The sequence below is a fragment of the Silene latifolia genome, chromosome 10, assembly GCF_048544455.1.
Source record: "Silene latifolia isolate original U9 population chromosome 10, ASM4854445v1, whole genome shotgun sequence".
In the NCBI taxonomy this organism is placed as follows: Eukaryota; Viridiplantae; Streptophyta; class Magnoliopsida; order Caryophyllales; family Caryophyllaceae; genus Silene; species Silene latifolia.
The window spans coordinates 112,543,226-112,563,767 of NC_133535.1; the positions used below are offsets into that span (position 1 = coordinate 112,543,226).

The following is a 20,542-nucleotide window of genomic DNA, read 5'->3' on the forward strand; positions in this document are numbered from 1 at the left end:
CTGACTAGAGTTTCACGTTATTGTCGTGAGACGGCGGTGATCAACTGACCCCTTTCGGTCACACCTATAGGAACGAACCCCAATTGATAACTAAGTAATTGTATGAGATACAATTTATTTAGTCCTTGATTTATAGACTAAGAGGTTAGTCGATTATTTTAGAGAGATTTCGAGTTGCGAACTCGAGGCACGGCAATTATTATTTAATTATGCGATAATTGAATAATAAATTTTGGGAGACGGATTTTAGTTAATTAATTGTTAATTCACTAAAATTGTACTAATTGATTAATGTGATTAATATTAGTACGTAAATAATATGTGTAGCGGTACACGTATATTTACGGAGTGATTTGGAAGAAATTAACTGGAAGCATTTAAACATGAAACGATGTTTAAATAAAATTTACACGTATTTGTGCGACAAATATAAGAACCAAATTGGACCCGTAAATGGGACATTGGACCGTGTAAATGGAGTGTAGTGGATGGTCATGATCATTACACTTTGCTTATTTTTCTTCCATAGTTGTCATGTGATCATTATGTGTGTCATAATGTGTTGGACAATAAAATAAGGAAAATGAATCCTACACTCCACTACTTAACACTCCACCCGCCACTTCCTCTATACACACTCCATCTTTTGTTCATTTTTTCCTACACCTCATTACTTCACTTTTGCATGTGAATAAAACTTGGTCTATCTCTCTAAAATTATTATACATCATTTACTAAGAAGTTAGTAATCAAAAATATTATTACTAAGAGTGTTAGTAATATTACAAATATTATCAAGGATAAATTTTACAAATATCTAGTTAATATTTGTAAGATAATTTTGGGTGTTGTTCTTGGGTGCAACTTGAAGAAGACTTTCTTTTTGAAGGTTTTTCAAGGAGGATCATCCATTTCTTTTTAGCTCAAGAACAAACTAGATAGGTGATCTAGTTTGTGCCCATATTACCATAAAAATCTATGTAAGGAAATTGTTTTTCCTTAACTTTCATTTTTATGCTTTTATATTTGCATGCATGTTACATAGATCACTAAAATGATAAATTATGAGATAATTTAATTTTTATTAGAGAGTCTAATATGGATCTATGATCTTACACCATGGGCGTCGTCAACAACAACTGACTCGAACTCCGAGGACGGAGAACCTCAGCCACAAAGGCTGGAGCTCCAGTGTAGCTATCCCAAGGCCGAGGCACCCACTAAATCAAGGAAACGAGAGGTCATTCCTATGATCGTCTCTAACTGAAGAAAAAAGATAAAACGAAGATCAGAGATGCTTACGCTGCCTAGGCTCAGGGCGTTCACGCCCCTTCTTAAAACATCGTAAGAAGACCGCTGGCTCTTCCGACAACACACTACCCAGTCCCTCACAACGGGGTACGCTCTCGGCACGTCCGCCGCCCTCATGGGTGCGAAGCCAGGAAAGTAGGGTACACCCACGCCTGCAGACAAAGTAATGATAATGATTACAACTCATTTTCTATAAAAATGATCTTTCATATATTTTAAATGAAAAAAAAAACAATAATATGATCTTTCATATTTGCAAGAAAGGTTCATACCTCCAAGAGAAGTCCAGGACCGACAGTGGCAGGAGAAGTCCCCTTCTTCATCAACTCTGGACGTACATGTAGCGCGTGAGTACCGTAAAGCTAGGAGTAACCCAGTCCCAGTGATCTAGGCTACTCAAGTCAGCAAGAAAGGGAAGAAGCTTCGTCGACAGCCTCTCCCCCTTGTCTATGAGGTAAATCGAAGACAAGAACCACCACAGCCACAGACGAGCCCTCTGCTCAGCAGTGCAAGGTAGTGGAGGCACCATGCGTCCATCCATCCTCACTCTCGCCGGGACCCTGCCGCCAAAGCAGTCCCTGACGTAGGTACTCGGCACCAAACCGGGTACCTGGGCCGCACTCGTATCCAGGTTTCAGCCGATCAGACTCATCGCCTCGGCCGAGTCTACTCTCATCGCCGTCGACGGCCACACCACCGGCTCCTCTCCGCACGACAGACCCGAGATCATGCTGTAGTCCTCCAAGGTGACCCCAATCTCTCCAAAAGGCATATGGAAAGTCGAAGTCGTGTCCCAAAACCGATCAAGAAAGGCTCGAATCAGGCTAAGGTTAGCCCGGATCTTCCTCTCCTTGATCTCCCTCCTACCTCGCACCAAAGCACCGAAAGCTCCTTGCTCGATGATAGCCTTTTCCTATTCGACAGCTTCCCGAAGGCATCCATCATCATCGTATAACCAGAAAAGGACCTCATGTTCCCAGCCTCCTGCGTCAATTCAAAAGGAAAGCTTTCTTAAACATAGGAAAGCACGAATAAACGAACAATGAAATTTGTAAGAAGTAAATAAATGAAGAAAGGATAAGTTGTAGGCTTACCATACTCCTCACCATCATGTACGACAAATGGCTCTCTGCCGCCCAAATGAGATATCTCTCATCCCATTTCTCGGCCCACTCAGGCGCTCCCGCGAGTTGATGGCCGCCTCGTCCCACATTGGCCCTCCATGGGGCCTCCTCCTTCATATCCTCCTCCATCTCCCAAATGGTAGAAGGCTCAGTGTCAATGTCCATGAAGTCTCTCCCCGAGTTAGAAGGAACGTCCTCTGCAAATCAAAGCAAATAAAGCAATGTTAAGCATATTTCCAAGCATTTTCAAGCGTTAAAGACGGCATTTCTAGCCATATTTGGCCAAGTTCTATAAAACCCGACCACTCATGTGGTAATTTAATTCAAGATGAATCTAAGTTCAAGCCTAGTTGCGGGTTTGAGTCAAAAATTCGGCAGCATTTCGCAACAATGTCAATTATGCCATATAAAAGTGTCCCGGAGGAGCTGTCACAAATCCAAAATCCGGCATGATAGCAAGTTTACCCATTACTCAAGGGTTCCAGAACATCAATTTTCATCAAAAATGGGCTAGTATAGGGCCATTTTCGAAGGGTTTAACGGTTTAGCAGAGAAACTGTCACATTTCGCCCCCAAATCCTTAATACTTGACAAAATTTCGAAAGGGATGCATGGTTATGTTCCTAAAATGGCCAATTACTCATTTATAATGTCAATTTCATGAGGCAAATTTATTTGAGACAAAAGCCCCAAATTTTCGACATAAATGGGTATATAAACCCTAATTTTCGACCCAAAAATCAAGCACAAATGCAAATTAAAGCAAGTACAAGATACATACCTCGATTAGTCATCGTCTATGGCGAGATTTGATCAAGTTTTGGCGGAATTTGGTTGGAATTTGGTTGTGCTTTTATGAAGAAAACGAAATATTTGTGTTTTGAAATGAAAAACAAAACACGACTTTAGTTGGGTTTTTACCCAGACATGGACGAGCTCGGGAAAGGACGCAGCACTTGCTGCGCCTCTTCCAAAGGTCACAGCTTTTGCTGCGCCTTTTCCTCAACAGGTTTCCTCAAAAGTCGTTATAAGTTCGTTATTTGTGGGCCCAAGCTTCATGCGCCTCTTCCCCAGCATATGGCTCCGTTTTGGGTGTTCTCTTCGTCCAAATCGGTATTTTCCCCTCAACAGACTATAGACAACCACGACATTTTGTTTCCCAGCGAGAATTCATGATCACCAAAAGCAATTCATGGGCTTCTCCTCTTTATCGGAATTTCGCTTGTGACGACCCGAGCGGATTATTTTCTCCTTAGTGGTGCTAAGGATGCGCCGTTGTCAATCTGACACCATTATTTTCTCCTCAGCGGTGCTAAGGACGCGCCGTTGTCGATTAGATACCGTTATTTTCCTCTCAGCAATGCAAAGGGCGTGTCAAACCTTTATTTCTCTCAGCAATGCAAAGAGAGTGTCGAACCTTTATTTTTCTCAGCAATGCAAAGGGCGTGTCAAACCTTTATTTTCCTCAGTAATGCAAAGGGCGTGTCGAATCTTTATTTTCTCCTCAGCGATGCTAAGGACGCATCGTTGTCGACCTTTATGATTCTTCCCCATGGTAGCAAGGGTGCGCCGTTGCCAACTCAGGTATGGTTTCTTCTTATGGCTAGCGAGCTTCCTTAGGTATTCTAATGGACTTTAAACGACCCTCACCGATAGTCGGCAGACTTTAAAATGTTCCCGACGACAGGTCCTTGGTTCAGACCCCTTGAGCCGTCTCGCGTCGCCATAGTCGTCAGGTTGTAATCTTTGATTGACCTGATGACTATGCTTTGACTTTCGCCTTGTCCAAGCCTCAGTCAAAGTGGGGGCTCTGTAGATACCTCATTTCTACACTTCCCGCCAACTACCCTGTGATGATTGGGCCGCATGTTTGATATGCGGAGCGATTTATGACAGTTCATAAGTTCATCGACAAGTTATAGCTCAAACACTCGAGTCAACCTCATAGTCGTCATCTACACGCCGATACGGTCATTTTGACAGTAATTAGAGTTCATTTGGAGTCCTGGTCAAAAACCGCTTCATTTTCTAAAAACCGTTTAAATGCCGAGTCGGAATATTCCGGAGTGTTCCAGAATTCTATGGATATTTATTCCTAATTAAATTTAATATTTTTAAGGAAATATCTTCCGCATATTGTGTTTCACGGAATAAGGAAGTGCATATCTACCGAAATTCCATAAAAAACGCGGAAATCTTTCTTGTTGAGGAGGAAACCTCTAGGGAAATGACGCAGCAGGTGTTGCGCCTCTTCCAAAGGTCGCAGTGGCTGCTACGCTTCTTCCCTAGCCCTCTTTCCACGCTTTCCAGAATATTTCCATGATTTGTTTCCGTATCCGTGTCATTCCTAAACTCCTCCATAGGTTTAGTATAAATAGAGACCTTCGGTCTCTATATTTGGCACGCGAGTGTTCCACTCCTTCTTTCTCTCTCTTTGTATTCTAGACCACGCTATTACTTTCGACGCCTACGTGCTTGATCAATTAACCTGTAAGCTCAGATCATTCTGAGTCCCAGTCACGTTGCATAGACCGACCAATTTGACCAACTCCACTTTAATCAACCTAATCAATTAATCTAAATCCTTTAACAAGGGCACCTTCCACGCATATTCGAGTATCACTAAAACGATAACTTTAGTCAATCTCGTTTCGTTAAACATATAAGTCTGAGGGTGTAAATCCCATTTATTTATTGTACTTTTATTTTGTATCATCTAATGTAAGGTTTATATCAAAAGCACGTTTAAAAACCGTCTTAAAATCAAACTTTTAAAATCGTTTCTATAAAACAGCGGAGGTCTGACGTCGAGAAGAAACGCAGTAGCAGCTGCGCCTCTTCGAAGGGTTGCAGCACTTGTTGCGCCTCTTCCAGAGGCTGCCGCTGCTCCTGCTCTTCTTTTTCTTCCTCGACCTTCTGCAATTTTCTGTTTTCTTTCGTTTTCTCTTTGTTTTCTTCGTCATGTCAGTACATAAATCATGTTTTAATAATTCCTTTTTAATTATAACGTTTAATTTTACTTAAATCCCTTATAACTCAATATTTGCGGGTTTTCGTCATCTTATTCAAACCCGGATTTTAAAGGTTCGATTTTCCTCTATCGAGTCTTTAGAGTTCGTCTTTTGTACAAATTTTTCTTTATTTGATTTCAGTTCATCAAATTTAATTCCGTTTTCGAGTTTAAAGTTTCGACCTTTTGTAAATCCGACATCGTTTAATTATAATTACGCAAATCGCTGTAGTAATTTATTTAAACTTAGCCTTTAATCTGACTTGTGACGATATTAGTATGCATATAACCTGTTAAAACACTTCAACTTGAGTCTAATATTGATAATCGATCTTAAATTTACCAACGAATGATAATTAATCCGTGGTTCTGACTTCACAGCCAGAACCCAGCTCTAGAACAGACGCGGGAAGTGTTGCGCCTCTTTCAGAGGACGCAGCAGATGCTCCGTCTGTTCTGGGTTGGTTTCTGTCCCTGAACTCTTTCTCGCTTTGACGTAGCTCCTAATTACAGTTTGAATCAACTACTAATCGTATTATCACCTCTAATCTGCCGTATTTTCATACTTTGATTTCTAGTTTGATTTTTCCTTTTATTTTCTTCTTCGAAATCCCGTTTTTGAGCGTGCTCTTGACGTAGATCAAGTAATCCTTGTAATTATTGTAATTTTGACTATTGTAATTTATTTATTATGTATGATTTATTTACTTGGAATTCACATGTAATGAATCTAACATCAACTTCCACCCAAATCGTTTGCTAAATTATTTGATCACCGACTTAGTCTAATCTCACATGCTAGGATTAATTTATTATTTGTTGCATTGCATGAATTACATCGACGACATATCAAATATGAACAATTTCCCTAATCATTAGTAGAGGCCGCTATCGAGGCGGGCGGGATTAGGTGTTCGATTAAAAAGCTTCCTAATACGTACCCTCACCCCTTACTCCAGTTATCTCTGGACATCCGTGTCCATTGGCATATTCGAGAGTCATTCTAGACATAGAATGCTAAGGGTAACGAGTTCTTAGTATTTATGTCATTACTTTGTGTCTTGACATGGCACGAGGTATTCGAACGGTTCCAATTTTCCATAAAAATTGGTGGCGACTCCACAAAGGCAGGCTTATTCAACCTTTCACCGGTTTCAATGCCTCACCAATCGGTAATGGCCCATGACGTGCTTTGGCAAACCAAGGTTCCGTGGGAGAAGTGTCGCCGCCTCGAGACCAACGCGCGGGTGCGCGCGGCGCGGGTGGCCCATGTCCACAAGGGTAGAGTATGATATGGAATAAAGTTGCGTATGTTTCCGTTCTGGTCATGGTATAGTGATATTCTGTTAATGGGACACAGTTGTGAGAGGTTGTTAGAGTACTTTCGATCTTGTTTTAGATGAGGCATTGGTTGACATAGTTGTGGCAAGAGTTTTGTGGAATGTGTGTGTGTGCTGAGCTGGAAGCAGCAACTGGTTCATGATCTTTATAGGGACAGTGAGTATAGGGTATTGGGAACTAGTATTATGTTAAGTTATGGATGAGTTTTACGGCAATAAACAGGAGAACTTGAGGATCTAGTGTGAGTGTGTATAACAATTGTGGATCGTGAGTCATGATTGTGGAGACAAGTGCATGTATAAAGAAGTATGTCATTTGGCGGTAATGTTGAAGAGATGGAGCAGTGGTTATGCTGAGGATTTAATGATATAGGTTAGCTGGAGTGCAGAATAATTGGAGGCACGAGAGTTGTTAGGGAGAGAGAGCCTTGGATATGGGATGGTTGTCGGTGTTGAAGTAATAGTCGGTGATAGGTGATATAAGATGAGGATAAGGGGGAGAATACAGCTAAGGATCTAGTATTAGTGGGTTACGAGGACGTAACATTTATCTTAAGAGGAGTAGGATGCGACAAAGAGAATTTGATAGTTGTGCATGTTGTAAGTATATGTGAAAGTTTGAGTCTTGGTGTAGAATAAAGGATGGATTTGTGTTGTGGTTGATTTTATTAAAGGTAAGGGCAGTGATTTTACTAGTATGGAGATTATAAGTGTGAGTATACTTCGATAGTGTTGACAGTTTGGGTGATGATAGAATTATGAGTAAACTTCGAGGACGAAGTTCATTTTAAGGGAGGTAGAATGTAACATTCCGTTTTGGTGGTTGATCTTGTTCGGTGGATTGTCTTCGTATTGAGTTTACTAGTGATCGTTATGGATGTAAGACAGAGTTGGCAACACTTATGTTTTTGGTATTCGATAGTATTATGGAGTTAAGTGAGTTATTCTACGGTTGATGTTATGTTGTGAGCTGCATTGTTGAGATAGGCGTTGTTGTTTGAGTTAGCGTCGAGGATGTAGGATGATAGTTAAGTGATGTTAGTTGGCTGAGTGGCATGTGTGTATGCTATGTAGGTATGGGTTTGAACTTCGAGGACGAAGTTCGTTTTAAGGAGGGAAGACTGTAATACCACGTTTATCTAAGTCCTATTACTCGGCCGAATAGGGCTTACACGGCCGAGTAATGCATCGTGTGTTTCTGGTCAGGCTACTGTCCAGGAATACTCGGCCGAGTATAGTAATACTCTACCGAGTAAGGGATACTCGGCCAAGTATTCTCAATACTCGACCGGGTATTCGGTCTGACGGGAATTTTTTCCGCGGTTTGATTAAAGATAATTAGAGTTATAAATTACGATTAACAGTTTCACTTTTCACTTTTACCAAAACCTAAAACATTTGTACGTACTCTAATCATCTCTAATCTCTCCAAGATCTTTGATTGTTCGTGAGTCCTTATTCATTCCTCTCTTGCGTTGATTGCGTCGGTAAGTCACTAGCCTTATACCTTTTATCAGTCTTGTCTTTTAGGGTTTTACCCTAGTATTGGAAATTGGAGAAAAGGGATGTTTTGCATGTTGTGATTGAATTATTGTGATGTTGTTAGGTAGAGAATTTGTAGAAGAGCAATTCTAGCTTCCGTTGTTGACTCGTAATCGGATATATGCTAAGGTAGGGTTTCCCTACTCAGTTGATTGCATAATTGATTTAAGATGTGATGTTGTGATTTAATTGATATGATAATATTGTTGTTGATTGTATTCTGAAGTATTGAAGTTGTGATGGATTGACTATGATTGTGAGGTGCGTCCTCGGCTGAGTGGAGTCACTTGCGGGAGTGGCTTCACGCCCTTGATTCGCCCCTTGTGGAACCCGCCACAAGAGGGGATGTGCACATTAAGGAACATGGGTAGTTTCTCGTTGCGATGAGCGGGGCCTAGGTGGGCAAGGCTACGGTCCCCCACTGGCGATGTGGATTATCTGTTGCGGCAGTAACAGGACTACACACTTAAGTGTGTAGTCAGTTATGTGAGATGATTGGGAAGGGAGAATGGTTGTGGAATAGTTGTTATCGATATTGTTGTATTTTGCTTATCTTAATTATGTAGTGAACTGACCCTGTTGTTGTTTTATAAAACTGTGGTGATCCATTCGGAGATTGTGAGCAGATTGTGACAGGTGATGGTTGTCTTTAGCTACGGGGACAAGATGGGATGGCATCGCTTCGAGTCTAGCTTTCGCTGTTACGAGTTTAGCTGTTTTGGTTTCAGTTGTATTGAGATTTTCAGTTTGGAATTTCTTTGAGACGGTGTAATCGTTAAACTTGATAATTTAATAAATGTTTCTGAATGGTTCCTTTTGATATACTAACCTCGGGCAACCGAGATGGTAACAGCTTCTCATGCTGGAGTGGTCCTTGGTAAGGCACCTTGGTATGTGGGGGTGTTACATTGTGTGCTACGTGTATAGGCAAAGCTCGAGGCAGAGGGGCATCCAACCATCCAACATCCGAAAGGAGCGCGTTGACCTGACTCTGGATTGGGCGACACTGACTTGATTGTATTCAACACGAAACAGTATCTTTTAAGACAATCTTAATTTATTTCCCTTTACATAATTTCCAAAACATAACCTACTTATATTATATTTGTCTATGTTAAACATCTTTGTACATCTAATAAACTATATAATATAATGAAATTGTATAGATTTATTTACTTACATTGAAGTCCCTTGATTTTTGAATTATATATATATAGTATTGATTAAAGATGAAAAGTTTAGAATATACTCCCTCCATTATACAATATAAGTCGTTTTAGCACTTGATAAAAATTCCTCTATTGATGACGTTTTGCAATCTTCAAAACCCATAAACACTCATTAATTAATGTATTAAATGCAAATTGTCTATTTCAATAAATTTGCTTTTAAATTGAGAGTGTTCACATGAAACATGACTTGTTAATTTATTTGGCAGGAGTAGAATTCCAATTTTCAAAGCCTATAAACACTCCTTACTTAATGCCATAATAATGACTAAAATAATTTCTTAAAAAATGTGTTTTTTTGTTAAACGTCATATATACTATAAGGGAGGGAGTATAACCAGACACAAAATGATTACACTATTGAGCAACACTTTGGGAAAATAAGATCATATTTATATTAGCATTGATATTTTAATAATAGAGCCTCATAACTTTTACAAAAGAAGGTGTCTTATATATATATATATATATATATATAGCTGTTAGATAAAGAAGTTGGATAACAACACAACAACTCGACAAGAGCAATACAATAACGCTACTACTAAGAGAAATTTATATACCTGTAAAATTCCGTGAATTAGTCACATATTTGTAAGCTACTAATTTGTGTAATTATTGTTCGCATATTTAAAGTTAAACAGTTCCAAGCAAAACAAGCACCAAACAAAAACGAGATAAAACTAAAATATAATTCCTACAAAAAATTTCATACCGCAATAAACATCAAGAACCCGTAATTGGAATCATTAGTTTATAACAAATTCAAATAAAGTACTCTCGTGTCAATTTATGTTGTATTTAATTGCAAAATATCTAATGAAAAAGATTGGTCATTGAATTGCTCCATTTACTAAAAATAAAAAACGACGCCATCTGACGATCACCTTTTCCTTGAAAATTTGTCGTCAAACATATAACTACACAAAAACACCCCATAAATTTCACGGACACAAAACTAATTTCACTTTAATTTATATACAATGCAAATTATTATGTTAATATAAACTTGGAAATCAAAAGTCAAAACAATTTGAATATAATTAATTACATTTGTGTATATTTAAGATGGCGTATTATGGGGAATGCTAAAAAAATGCAAAACTTAGAACGCGGGATCAAACCTAGGACATCCAGATCTTAACAAATGCACTCTACCACTGAACCACTTGGATTGATAAGTACTAATACTGCACTAAATTTTACATATTTTGGGGGATGCAGCTGCACTCACTGCACTCCTTGTGGGTACGCCATTGATTATGGACAATAGTTCCTAAGTTCAAACAGTAGGTAAACTATATCACTAGTTGTATTACAACAGTAGATATTGTTGGGTTAAAACATCCAACACAAGTAATAAATTTACTAAGTGTTACAATGTGCATAAAATTGATGATATGCATGTAACTTTAGGAGGTGTTAATGAATGAAACATTCATTTGTTAACTTTACGTGAAAATGGGAGAAAACATATGAATTGTGTTTTAATTCATATGTGTTTAACGTAGGGTGATTTATGATGGGTAGTTGTAACGTCACTTTTACGTGGCTATATAAAGGATGTCAAATCCTTTGGAAAATATATCTCACAACAAAATATCAAACAAGGTGACTTAGCTTGGTAAATAGCAAGTCGGGTTTGAGGGTGAGAGGCAGTATAACGGGTGTTTTTATACAATAATTTAGGAGGTTACTCTAGGGGTAATATTAGTGGCATTGACTAATATTACTGGAGGGCTAGAGATTGTTATCTTATATTATTGTGGGTTTCGGATTGGTATTAATTCGAGACGGTTACGTTGTACTGGTACTATATTATTATAGTGGATTCTAGTCGTTTTGGCTAGTGGGTTTTACTTCCGGTTTGGAAGGTTTTGCCCTGGGTTTGACCCTAAATATTGTCTCATCTTATTATTGCTTACATTTATTTACTTTTACGGTTTAATTGTCAATTGGTTGCTTCCGTTGCGCGTGGGAGATTGGCGCTAATTTCCCAACAGTGGTATCAGAGCCACTAGGCTCGGTCCGGTGGCTGGTTTATAATTGGCAAGGATGTCAAATATGGGGTCTCAATTTGTAGTACCAAAATTTGATGGTAAAAGTAGTTTCACCCTTTGGCAGAGAAGGATGAAGGATCTCTTGGTACATCTTGGCTTGGCTAGAGCCTTGAAAGGAGATGATGGTAAGCCGGAGAAGATGAGTGATGACAACTGGGAAGAGGTTTGCACCAAGTGTGCAAGTACTATTAGGTTGTGCATCTCGGATTCAGTCATCAATTGTGTTCTTGATGACGACTCTCCGTCAGTGATATGGGAAAAGTTGGAGAAGCTCTATATGGCGAAGAGTTTGACCAACAAGTTTCTTTTGAAGCGACGGTTGTATCGGTTAAGGATGGAGGAGGATGAAAAATTAATTGGGCACGTAAATGTGTTCAATGGACTGTTAGACGAGTTAAATAAGATCGAGGTGAAGCTTGAGGAGGAAGATAAGGCGTTACTACTCCTCAATTCTCTCCCGGACACATATGAGACTTATGTGGATACTATTCTGTGCGTGAAAAACACCATCACGATGGAGCAAGCACAGACAGCTTTATTGTCCTTTGATGCGAGGAAGAAGGATAAGGCTGGAATACGGAGCGACAGTGCGGGTACAATTGCAGTTGCTCGGGATGGGAGAGGTCGATCGTTTAACAGGGAGGATGGATCGAAGCATGGCAGGTCTCGGTCCAGGAACGCTTCTAGGAATAATGATGTGAAGTGTTTCAAGTGTGGTGACCTTGGGCATATTAGGCGGTTCTGTCCTAACAAATGCGGGAATGAAGAAAACAAGGGCGACACCAACTTGGTTGCCTGTGAAGGAAGTAGTGGTTGTTTCCTTACCGATGATAGTGACATATTTGCGGTCACGGATGTGAACGACGTGTCTTATAAGGAAGAATGGATATTAGATTCTGGTTGTGTCAACCATGTTTGCACCCGAAAAGATAATTTTGATAAGCTCCAAGAAGGCATGGCTAGAAAGTTGAGTTTGGCTGATAACTCAACAGTTAATGTCATGGGTGTTGGGGTGGTAAAAATCAAATTGTCAAATGGGGTGGTGCACACTTTGGACAAGGTTGCCTATGTTCCAAAGTTGCGGCAGAATTTAATTTCACTTAGTCAACTAGACTCCGAGGGTTATGGGTGTAAAGCTCATGGGGGAGTAATAAAAGTTACTAAGGGTTCTATGATCCTCATGAAGGGGGAGCTATGTCGTGGTTTATACCGTCTGGATGTATATGCAGTAAAAACCTCAAAGGATAGCTGGAAACGGAAAGTCGTGCACGCGTTTCGTTTGCGGAAGAGGCGACGAAGGTAGAATGTTTTCAGGTTACAGACGGGCGCAAAGGTAAAATTCTTGCTGGTAGGAAGGTGGAGAGCAAGAGGTTTCTCTTCGGAGTCAAGTAACGTCATTGACTGGGTTTAGGCTGTACACGGTGCATTGGCCGTGATAGTGAGTTAGGGTGAGGACCGGATACTAACTCGGGTGTGCAGCTGGTGATTTCATAAGGCCAATGGTAGATTCTTCGGTTATGGTCTCTTATGTTGGAGGGGGAGATTTGTTGGGTTAAAACATCCAACACAAGTAATAAATTTACTAAGTGTTACAATATGCATAAAATTGATGATATGCATGTAACTTTAGGAGGTGTTAATGAATGAAACATTCATTTATTAACTTTACGTGAAAATGGGAGAAAACATATGAATTGTGTTTTAATTCATATGTGTTTAACGTAGGGTGATTTATGATGGGTAGTTGTAACGTCACTTTTACGTGGCTATATAAAGGATGTCAAATCCTTTGGAAAATATATCTCAGAACAAAATATCAAACAAGGTGACTTAGCTTGGTAAATAGCAAGTCGGGTTTGAGGGTGAGAGGCAGTATAACGGGTGTTTTTATACAATAATTTAGGAGGTTACTCTAGGGGTAATATTAGTGGCATTGACTAATATTAATGGAGGGCTAGAGATTGTTATCTTATATTATTGTGGGTTTCGGATTGGTATTAATTCGGGACGGTTACGTTGTACTGGTACTATATTATTATAGTGGATTCTAGTCGTTTTGGCTAGTGGGTTTTACTTCCGGTTTGGAAGGTTTTGCCCTGGGTTTGACCCTAAATATTGTCTCATCTTATTATTGCTTACATTTATTTACTTTTACGGTTTAATTGTCAATTGGTTGCTTCCATTGCGTGTGGGAGATTGGCGCTAATTTCCCAACAGATATAGTTTCCCAGCTTTATAATAAAGTTGTTAAGCTTAACTATAAAGTTTATAAGCTTGTATTGTAAAGTTTCTGACTTCTTTTGCATAAATATTGAATTCCTTAAATAATGATGATACTAAAAAATAATACATATAAATTAATTAGATACGGAGTATTAGTTTTCATGTCATGTCAAAAAAAAATATAACCTACTAAATTTTTTTAAGAGCTCTAGAAAAATATGCAAAAGCTCAATTAGATTTAACATGGTTGAACAATATTCTTATACAGTCGATGGTATAAACCTTTTCTTCCCAGATTTGAATCTCCCACCCCCGGTTATTGTAGTGCCCGTAAGGTTCATTTAACACACAAAAATGCAATATATATTATCAGACTTTCCTTTCATGCCACATGTTAAAAAAAAACTCTAATTTGATTTAACCTGAATTTGAGCTTAATAGTAATATAAAAATGTGACAAAATAAATTAAAATAAGCATAAGCATTAATATGCCAACTTTTAAATTTAATATTACACGAAGTATAATATTAATAAAGGTTATTTCGTGGGAATAATTCATCTTATACCCCCTTTTCTCATATTAATCTATCCTCGTGTTTAGTTGAGAATAATCTCATCTTTGACGTCATTTAACTTGTAGTAGACCAATGGAAGGATTATCTAGACAACTAGTTTCCCTTGTGTATAAACCTAATTAACCTTTCATCTCCCTTCATTTAATTCATAAAACAAAAACCCTAACTTTATTTCCTCAAAACTCTCTCCAACTCCACCACCACTGACTACAACAGCCATCACACACTCCCACCACCGACTACAACACTCACCACCAATAACACCCACCACCACAACAACAATAGCCGCACACTCCCTTTACCCGACAACACCGATGTCGCCTATTTCCTTGCCACCAGCCCACACACCTCCGACCAATAGATGACCGATGGACAACGACCTTATTCCCTCATTTCTCTCCTTCCTCTCTCCTTTTTCGATTTGAGTGGTGGTTGTGGAAATCCCAGGCCACTCCCCTCATCTTCCCAGATCCACCGCCTTTGTTGTTACGCCGTCACCACTCAACTGCCTCCTATTCCCCCTTTCTTCTTCCTTCCCTTCTCCTCCGACCAGATCTACAATAAACGCCGTTAGATCTATTTTTTTAATTATTATTATTATTATTATTATTATTATTATTATTATTATTATTATTATTATGTCAATGTTTGCGGTGGTTTTTTGTGTTGTGGTGGTTGCATGGGGTGGTGATGGTTGAAGAAGAAGAAATGAAAATTGAAGAAATGAAAAATAAACAGGAATAATAGAAGGAATAATGGAACCCATTTGGACACTTGTTAAGAAACCGGTAGTATCAGGTCAAAAATGGAGTTGGTCTACTACAAGTTAATTGACGTCAAAGATGAGATTATTCTCATTTAAACACGAGGATAGATTAATATGAGAAGATGGGGCTTAGGATGAATTATTCGCATGAAATAACCCTGTTAATAATTAGACATATTTTTTTACTGGTAAACAATATATCAATGATTTTTTATAAATTCATTTCCCCTTAAGATATTTTATAATTTAATAAAGACGTGGTTATGTTTGGTAAATAGCATAATGGCCTAAAAAATAGTTGTCGGATTTGTACTATTTGATAAATAATATATTGGCCAAAAAAAATAAAATTAATCGGATTTGTGCGAAAAGTAGATGGACCAATCAACATGTTGATTGAGTCTGTTTGATAAATAAATTTTGATATTAGATTAATGCCAATCTACTATGAAGTATTTTCATATTTTGTTATTAGCAGCATACAAATTCTTATTTAAGATGATAATATCTATCTTAAACTTAAAACGAGTCAAATAAATAAACTATGTAAGAGACAAAAGGAGAATGCCTAAGCACTAACAAAAAATTTTGTTCTATATATACATACAAGTGGATGCATACTTAATCCTTTCTAATCTTAAGAAGGGTATTGTCGCCTTGTAGCCGCATATTCAATAGTACATGATTTTAACTTGACCTTTTAAAATCTTGCTTGGATAGCAAATACGGCCTATATGGGTTAAACTAAATGGAGGGGGATGGATTTGGAGGAGATTCAGTTTCCCTCCTCCAAGCTAGGAAAACCAAATCACCATAAATAAAATTTGGAGGGAGTTGTATACTTGTATCTAGAGGTGGCAATCGGGTCATTCGGGTCGGTTACAGGTCGGGTCAAAGCGGGTTCGGGTTATGTCGGGTCAGTTACGGGTTCTGGTCAGTTTGGTTCCTGTCGGTTCATCAGCGGGTGGCAAGTGGGGTCGGGTCATTATGTAATACTACGGATTTATAAGTTGTTGGGTACTCAATCGAGTAAGGCTTACTCTGTCGAGTAAGTGAGTTTTGGTTACGAAATAAAGTACTGTCTGATGGGTACTCGATCGAGTAGAGGGCACTCGATCGAGTAAGTGACTTACTCGATCGAGTAAGTCGGTTTTACGGGTTGTTTTGCTGAGTTTTGATAGCAACGTGAGAATGATAAATAAAGTTATTTTATCAATTCCTTTTTACTTTTTTCACTGTTTCTAAACTATTTACACTAAAGAAAAGTTACGTAGATTCTTCTTCTCTCATTGTTATCAAATCCTAAGGGCTAGAGTCGTCGGATCGTTGTGTTGTCGTTGAGACCGTCGCATTGTGGATAAGATTCTAGTATGATTTTTATGACATTTCATTGTTTTTGGTTGAAACCCTAATTGGGTATTTTGGGGGTTTTGGGAGTATTGTGATTGTTAGATAGTAATTATATGATTGTGTGATTATAGGAGGTGATTTCGTAGAAGAGCGGTTTTGAATAACTGATTGTGACGATCTTGGTGAATTGCTTTTCCGGGTAGTGTTTCCATACTCGGTTATTGATTACATTGTATTTGATAGTTGATTGGTGATGGTTGTGATGTTGTTGATCTTTACCATATTGGTATTGTAATTGGTAATTGTTGTTGTATAGTTGGTTGGATGTGTTTGTCTATGGTTCGCGAGGCGCGTCTTCGGCTGAGTGGAGTAACTTGCGGGAGTGACTTCACGCCCTTGATTCGCCCCTTGTGGTTCCCGTCACAAGGGCATGTGCACATTAAGGAATTTGGGTTTTCGCTCGGAGTTGATGAGCGGGGATTAGGTGGGAACGGCTGCGGTCCCCCACTGGCGGTGTGGAATATCTGTTGCGATGGATATTCTGGAAGTGCTACACACTTTAGTGTGTAGTCAGATGTTTGGAAATGTGACGGAGTTGGGTGATTGTATGTATTGTTATCTTGCTTATCTTGTATAATCAGTAACTGACCCCGTTAATTGTTTTAAAAACTGTGGTGATCCATTTGGGGATGGTGAGTAGGTATGATATGGATTGCGCGAGGGATAGCTGGGATGGAGTCACCACGTGTCGCTAGAGTCTTCTGCTGTGTCGTTACACTTATATCTCTTTTTAATCGGTTTTGATATTTTGGAACAAATGTATTTCACTTTACAGTTTTGGGATTTTGGTTATGTAATCACTTAAACTCATTTATTTAAGTATGTTCTTTTATGGTCAATTTGATATACATTGCCTCGGTTAACCGAGATGGTTGCACTTCCATGCATTAGCTGGTCTTGGTAAGACACCTTGGTGTATGGGGGTGTTACAAAGTGGTATCAGAGACATGAGGGTACTCCGAGCCCTCTGTGGAACCCGCCACAGGAGGGGATGTGCACATTAAGGAACTTGGGTTTTCGCTCGGTGTTGATGAGCAGGGATTTGGTGGGTACGCCTACGGTCCCCCACTGGCGGCGAAGATTACTGGTTGTGAACCCCCAAGCCAAAACCGGTAAGAAACATCAACAAACAAACAACAGTATATATGTCCAAACCGAAACTCACAGGAACTACCACTTTGTAGAGGAGGCATCGGTTGACATAGTAGTGGCAAGTGCTTTGTGGAACATGTATTGTACTGAACTGGAAACTACAAGTGGTTTATAACTTTTATCGGGACAGTAGGTACGGAGTGTTGGGAATTAGTATCATGTTAAGTTATGGATAAGTTTTGCGGTAATAAAAGAAAAGAACTTGAGGATCTAGTGTGAGTGTGTGTAACAATTGTGGATAGTGAGTTATGATCGTGGAGATAAGTGTTTGTATAAAGAAGTATGTCATCTTGAGGTAATGTTGAAGAGTTGGAGTATTGGCTATGCTAAGGATTTTGTGGTATATATAGGTTAGGTGGTGTGCCGAATGAATTGAGGTATGAGAACTGTTAGAGTAAGAGAGCCTTGGACATAGGAATGGTTGTAGGTATTAAGGTTATCATTGACATGCGGTGGTGATGAGGATAATGAGAAGATATAGCTAAGGATCTAGTATTAGTGAGTTACGAGGACGTAACATTTATCTTAAGAGGAGTAGGATGAGACAAAGAGAGTTTGATGGTTGTACATGTTGCGGTATTTGGAAGCTAAGTTTAAGCCTTGGTCTATAATGGATTTATGTTGTGGTTGATACTATTAAAGGTAATGGCAGTGCATGTAGTAGTATGTCGTTTATGAGTGTAAGAATACTTCGATAAAGTTTACAGTTGGGTGATGATGTTTATGAGTGTGAGTAAACTTCGAGGACAAAGTTCTTTTTAAGGGTGGTAGAATGTAACATTTCGTTGGTAGTTGATCTTGCTTGGTGGATTGTCTCGATATTGGATTTGTTAGTGGATAATATGTTAGTGAGACGTAGCTAGCGGTGTTTGTGGATGGTATTCGGTACTGTATGGAGTTAGTGTCGAGAGGCTATAATGTAATTGATACGATATCGTGAGCCATGTTGTGGAGGTAGGCATAGTTGGTGGAGTTAATGTTAGGAGTTAATGTTTTATAGGTTGGGTTTGAACTTCGGGGACGAAGTTCGTTTTTAAGGAGGGAAGACTGTAATACTACAGATTTATGAGCTGTTGGGTACTCTATCGAGTAAGGCTTACTCTGTCGAGTAAGTGAGTTTTTGTTACGAAACAGTGTACTGTCTGATGGGTACTCGATCGAGTAGGTGTCACTCGATCGAGTAGGGGCACTCGATCGAGTAAGTGACTTACTCGATCGAGTAAGTCGGTTTTACGGGTTGTTTTGCCGGGTTTTGATAGCAACGTGAGAATGATATATAAAGTTATTTTATCAATTCCTTTTTACTTTTTTCACTGTTTCTAAACTAATTGCACTAAAGAAAAGTTACGTAGCTTCTTCTTCTCTTATTGCTATCAAATCCTAAGGGCTAGAGTCGTCGGATCGTTGTGTTACCGTTGAGACCGTCGCATCGTGGGTAAGATTCTAGTATGATTTTTATGACGTTTCATTATTTTTGGTTGAAATCCTAATTGGGTATTTTGGGGGTTTTGGAAGTATTGTGATTGTTAGATAGTAATTATATGATTGTGTGATTATAGGAGGTGATTTCGTAGAAGATCGGTTTTGAATAGCTGATTGTGACGATCTTGGTGAATTGTTTTTCCAGGTAGGATTTCCCTACTCGGTTATTGATTACATTGTATTTGATAGTTGATTGGTGATGGTTGTGATGTTGTTGATCTTTATCATATTGGTATTGTAATTGGTAATTGTTGTTCTATAGTTGGTTGGATGTGTTTGTCTGTAGTTCGCGAGGCGCGTCCTCGGCTGAGTGGAGTTACTTGCGGAAGTGGCTTCACGCCCTTGATTTGCCCCTTGTGGTTCCCGTCACAAGGGGATGTGCACATTAAGGAACTTGGGTTTTCGCTCGGAGTTGATGAGCGGGGATTAGGTGGGAACGGCTGCGGTCCCCCACTGGCGGCGTGGAATATCTGTTGCGATGGATATTCTGGAAGGGCTACACACTTTAGTGTGTAGTCAGATGTTTAGAGATGTGACGGAGTTGGGTGATTGAATGTATTGTTATCTTGCTTATCTTGTATTGTGTAATCAGTAACTGACCTCGTTAATTGTTTTAAAAACTGTGGTGATCCATTCGGGGATGGTGAGCATGTATGAGATGGATTACACGAGGGATAGCTGGGATGGAGTCACCACGTGTTGCTAGAGTCTTCCGCTTTGTCGTTGAACTTATATCTCTTTTTAGTCGGTTTTGATATTTTGGAACAGATGTATTTCACTTTACAGTTTGGGATTTTGGTTATGTAATCACTTAAACTCATTTATTTAAGTATGTTCTTTTATGGTAATTTGATATACATTGCCTCGGGTAACCGAGATGGTAGCACTTCCATGCATTAGGTAGTCTTGGTAAGACACCTTGGTGTATGGGGTGTTACACATTAGCGGGTGATGAGAGTGTCGTTGGGGCTCTCAATCAAACACATTTATATTTCTCAACAAACAACTAGTTAGTGGTTAAGTCGAGGTCGATCCACGGGACGGGGGTACTCAAATTATTCAATCTAATTGTAGTTGTGCTTGGGGTTGTCACAATTGTAATGGGTTGATGATTCTAATCTAATAGAAGCAATGGAAAGTAAACAAGCAACAAAAGGAAGGATGTAAACAAATGACTAAAATGCTAGGATATCATGGGTTCATAGGGGATTCATGGGAGTTGATCATACAAACATGTTCTCAATTATATAGCAAGCACTTATTGTTGTGATGGGATCGAGTTGGTGTATAAGCTTACAATCCCTAAGAAGGTTTGGG

The 20,542-nt window shown here is 39.2% G+C and overlaps 1 long non-coding RNA gene across 1 annotated transcript; it reads left to right on the forward strand.

Moving 5' to 3' along the window:
• The first annotated feature begins 699 nt into the window (after positions 1-699).
• Positions 700-9,134, forward strand: LOC141609130 (uncharacterized). Its single transcript, XR_012527234.1, has 2 exons — positions 700-980; positions 8,943-9,134. It is a non-coding gene; the product is annotated as an uncharacterized LOC141609130 (long non-coding RNA).
• The last annotated feature ends 11,408 nt before the right edge of the window (positions 9,135-20,542 follow it).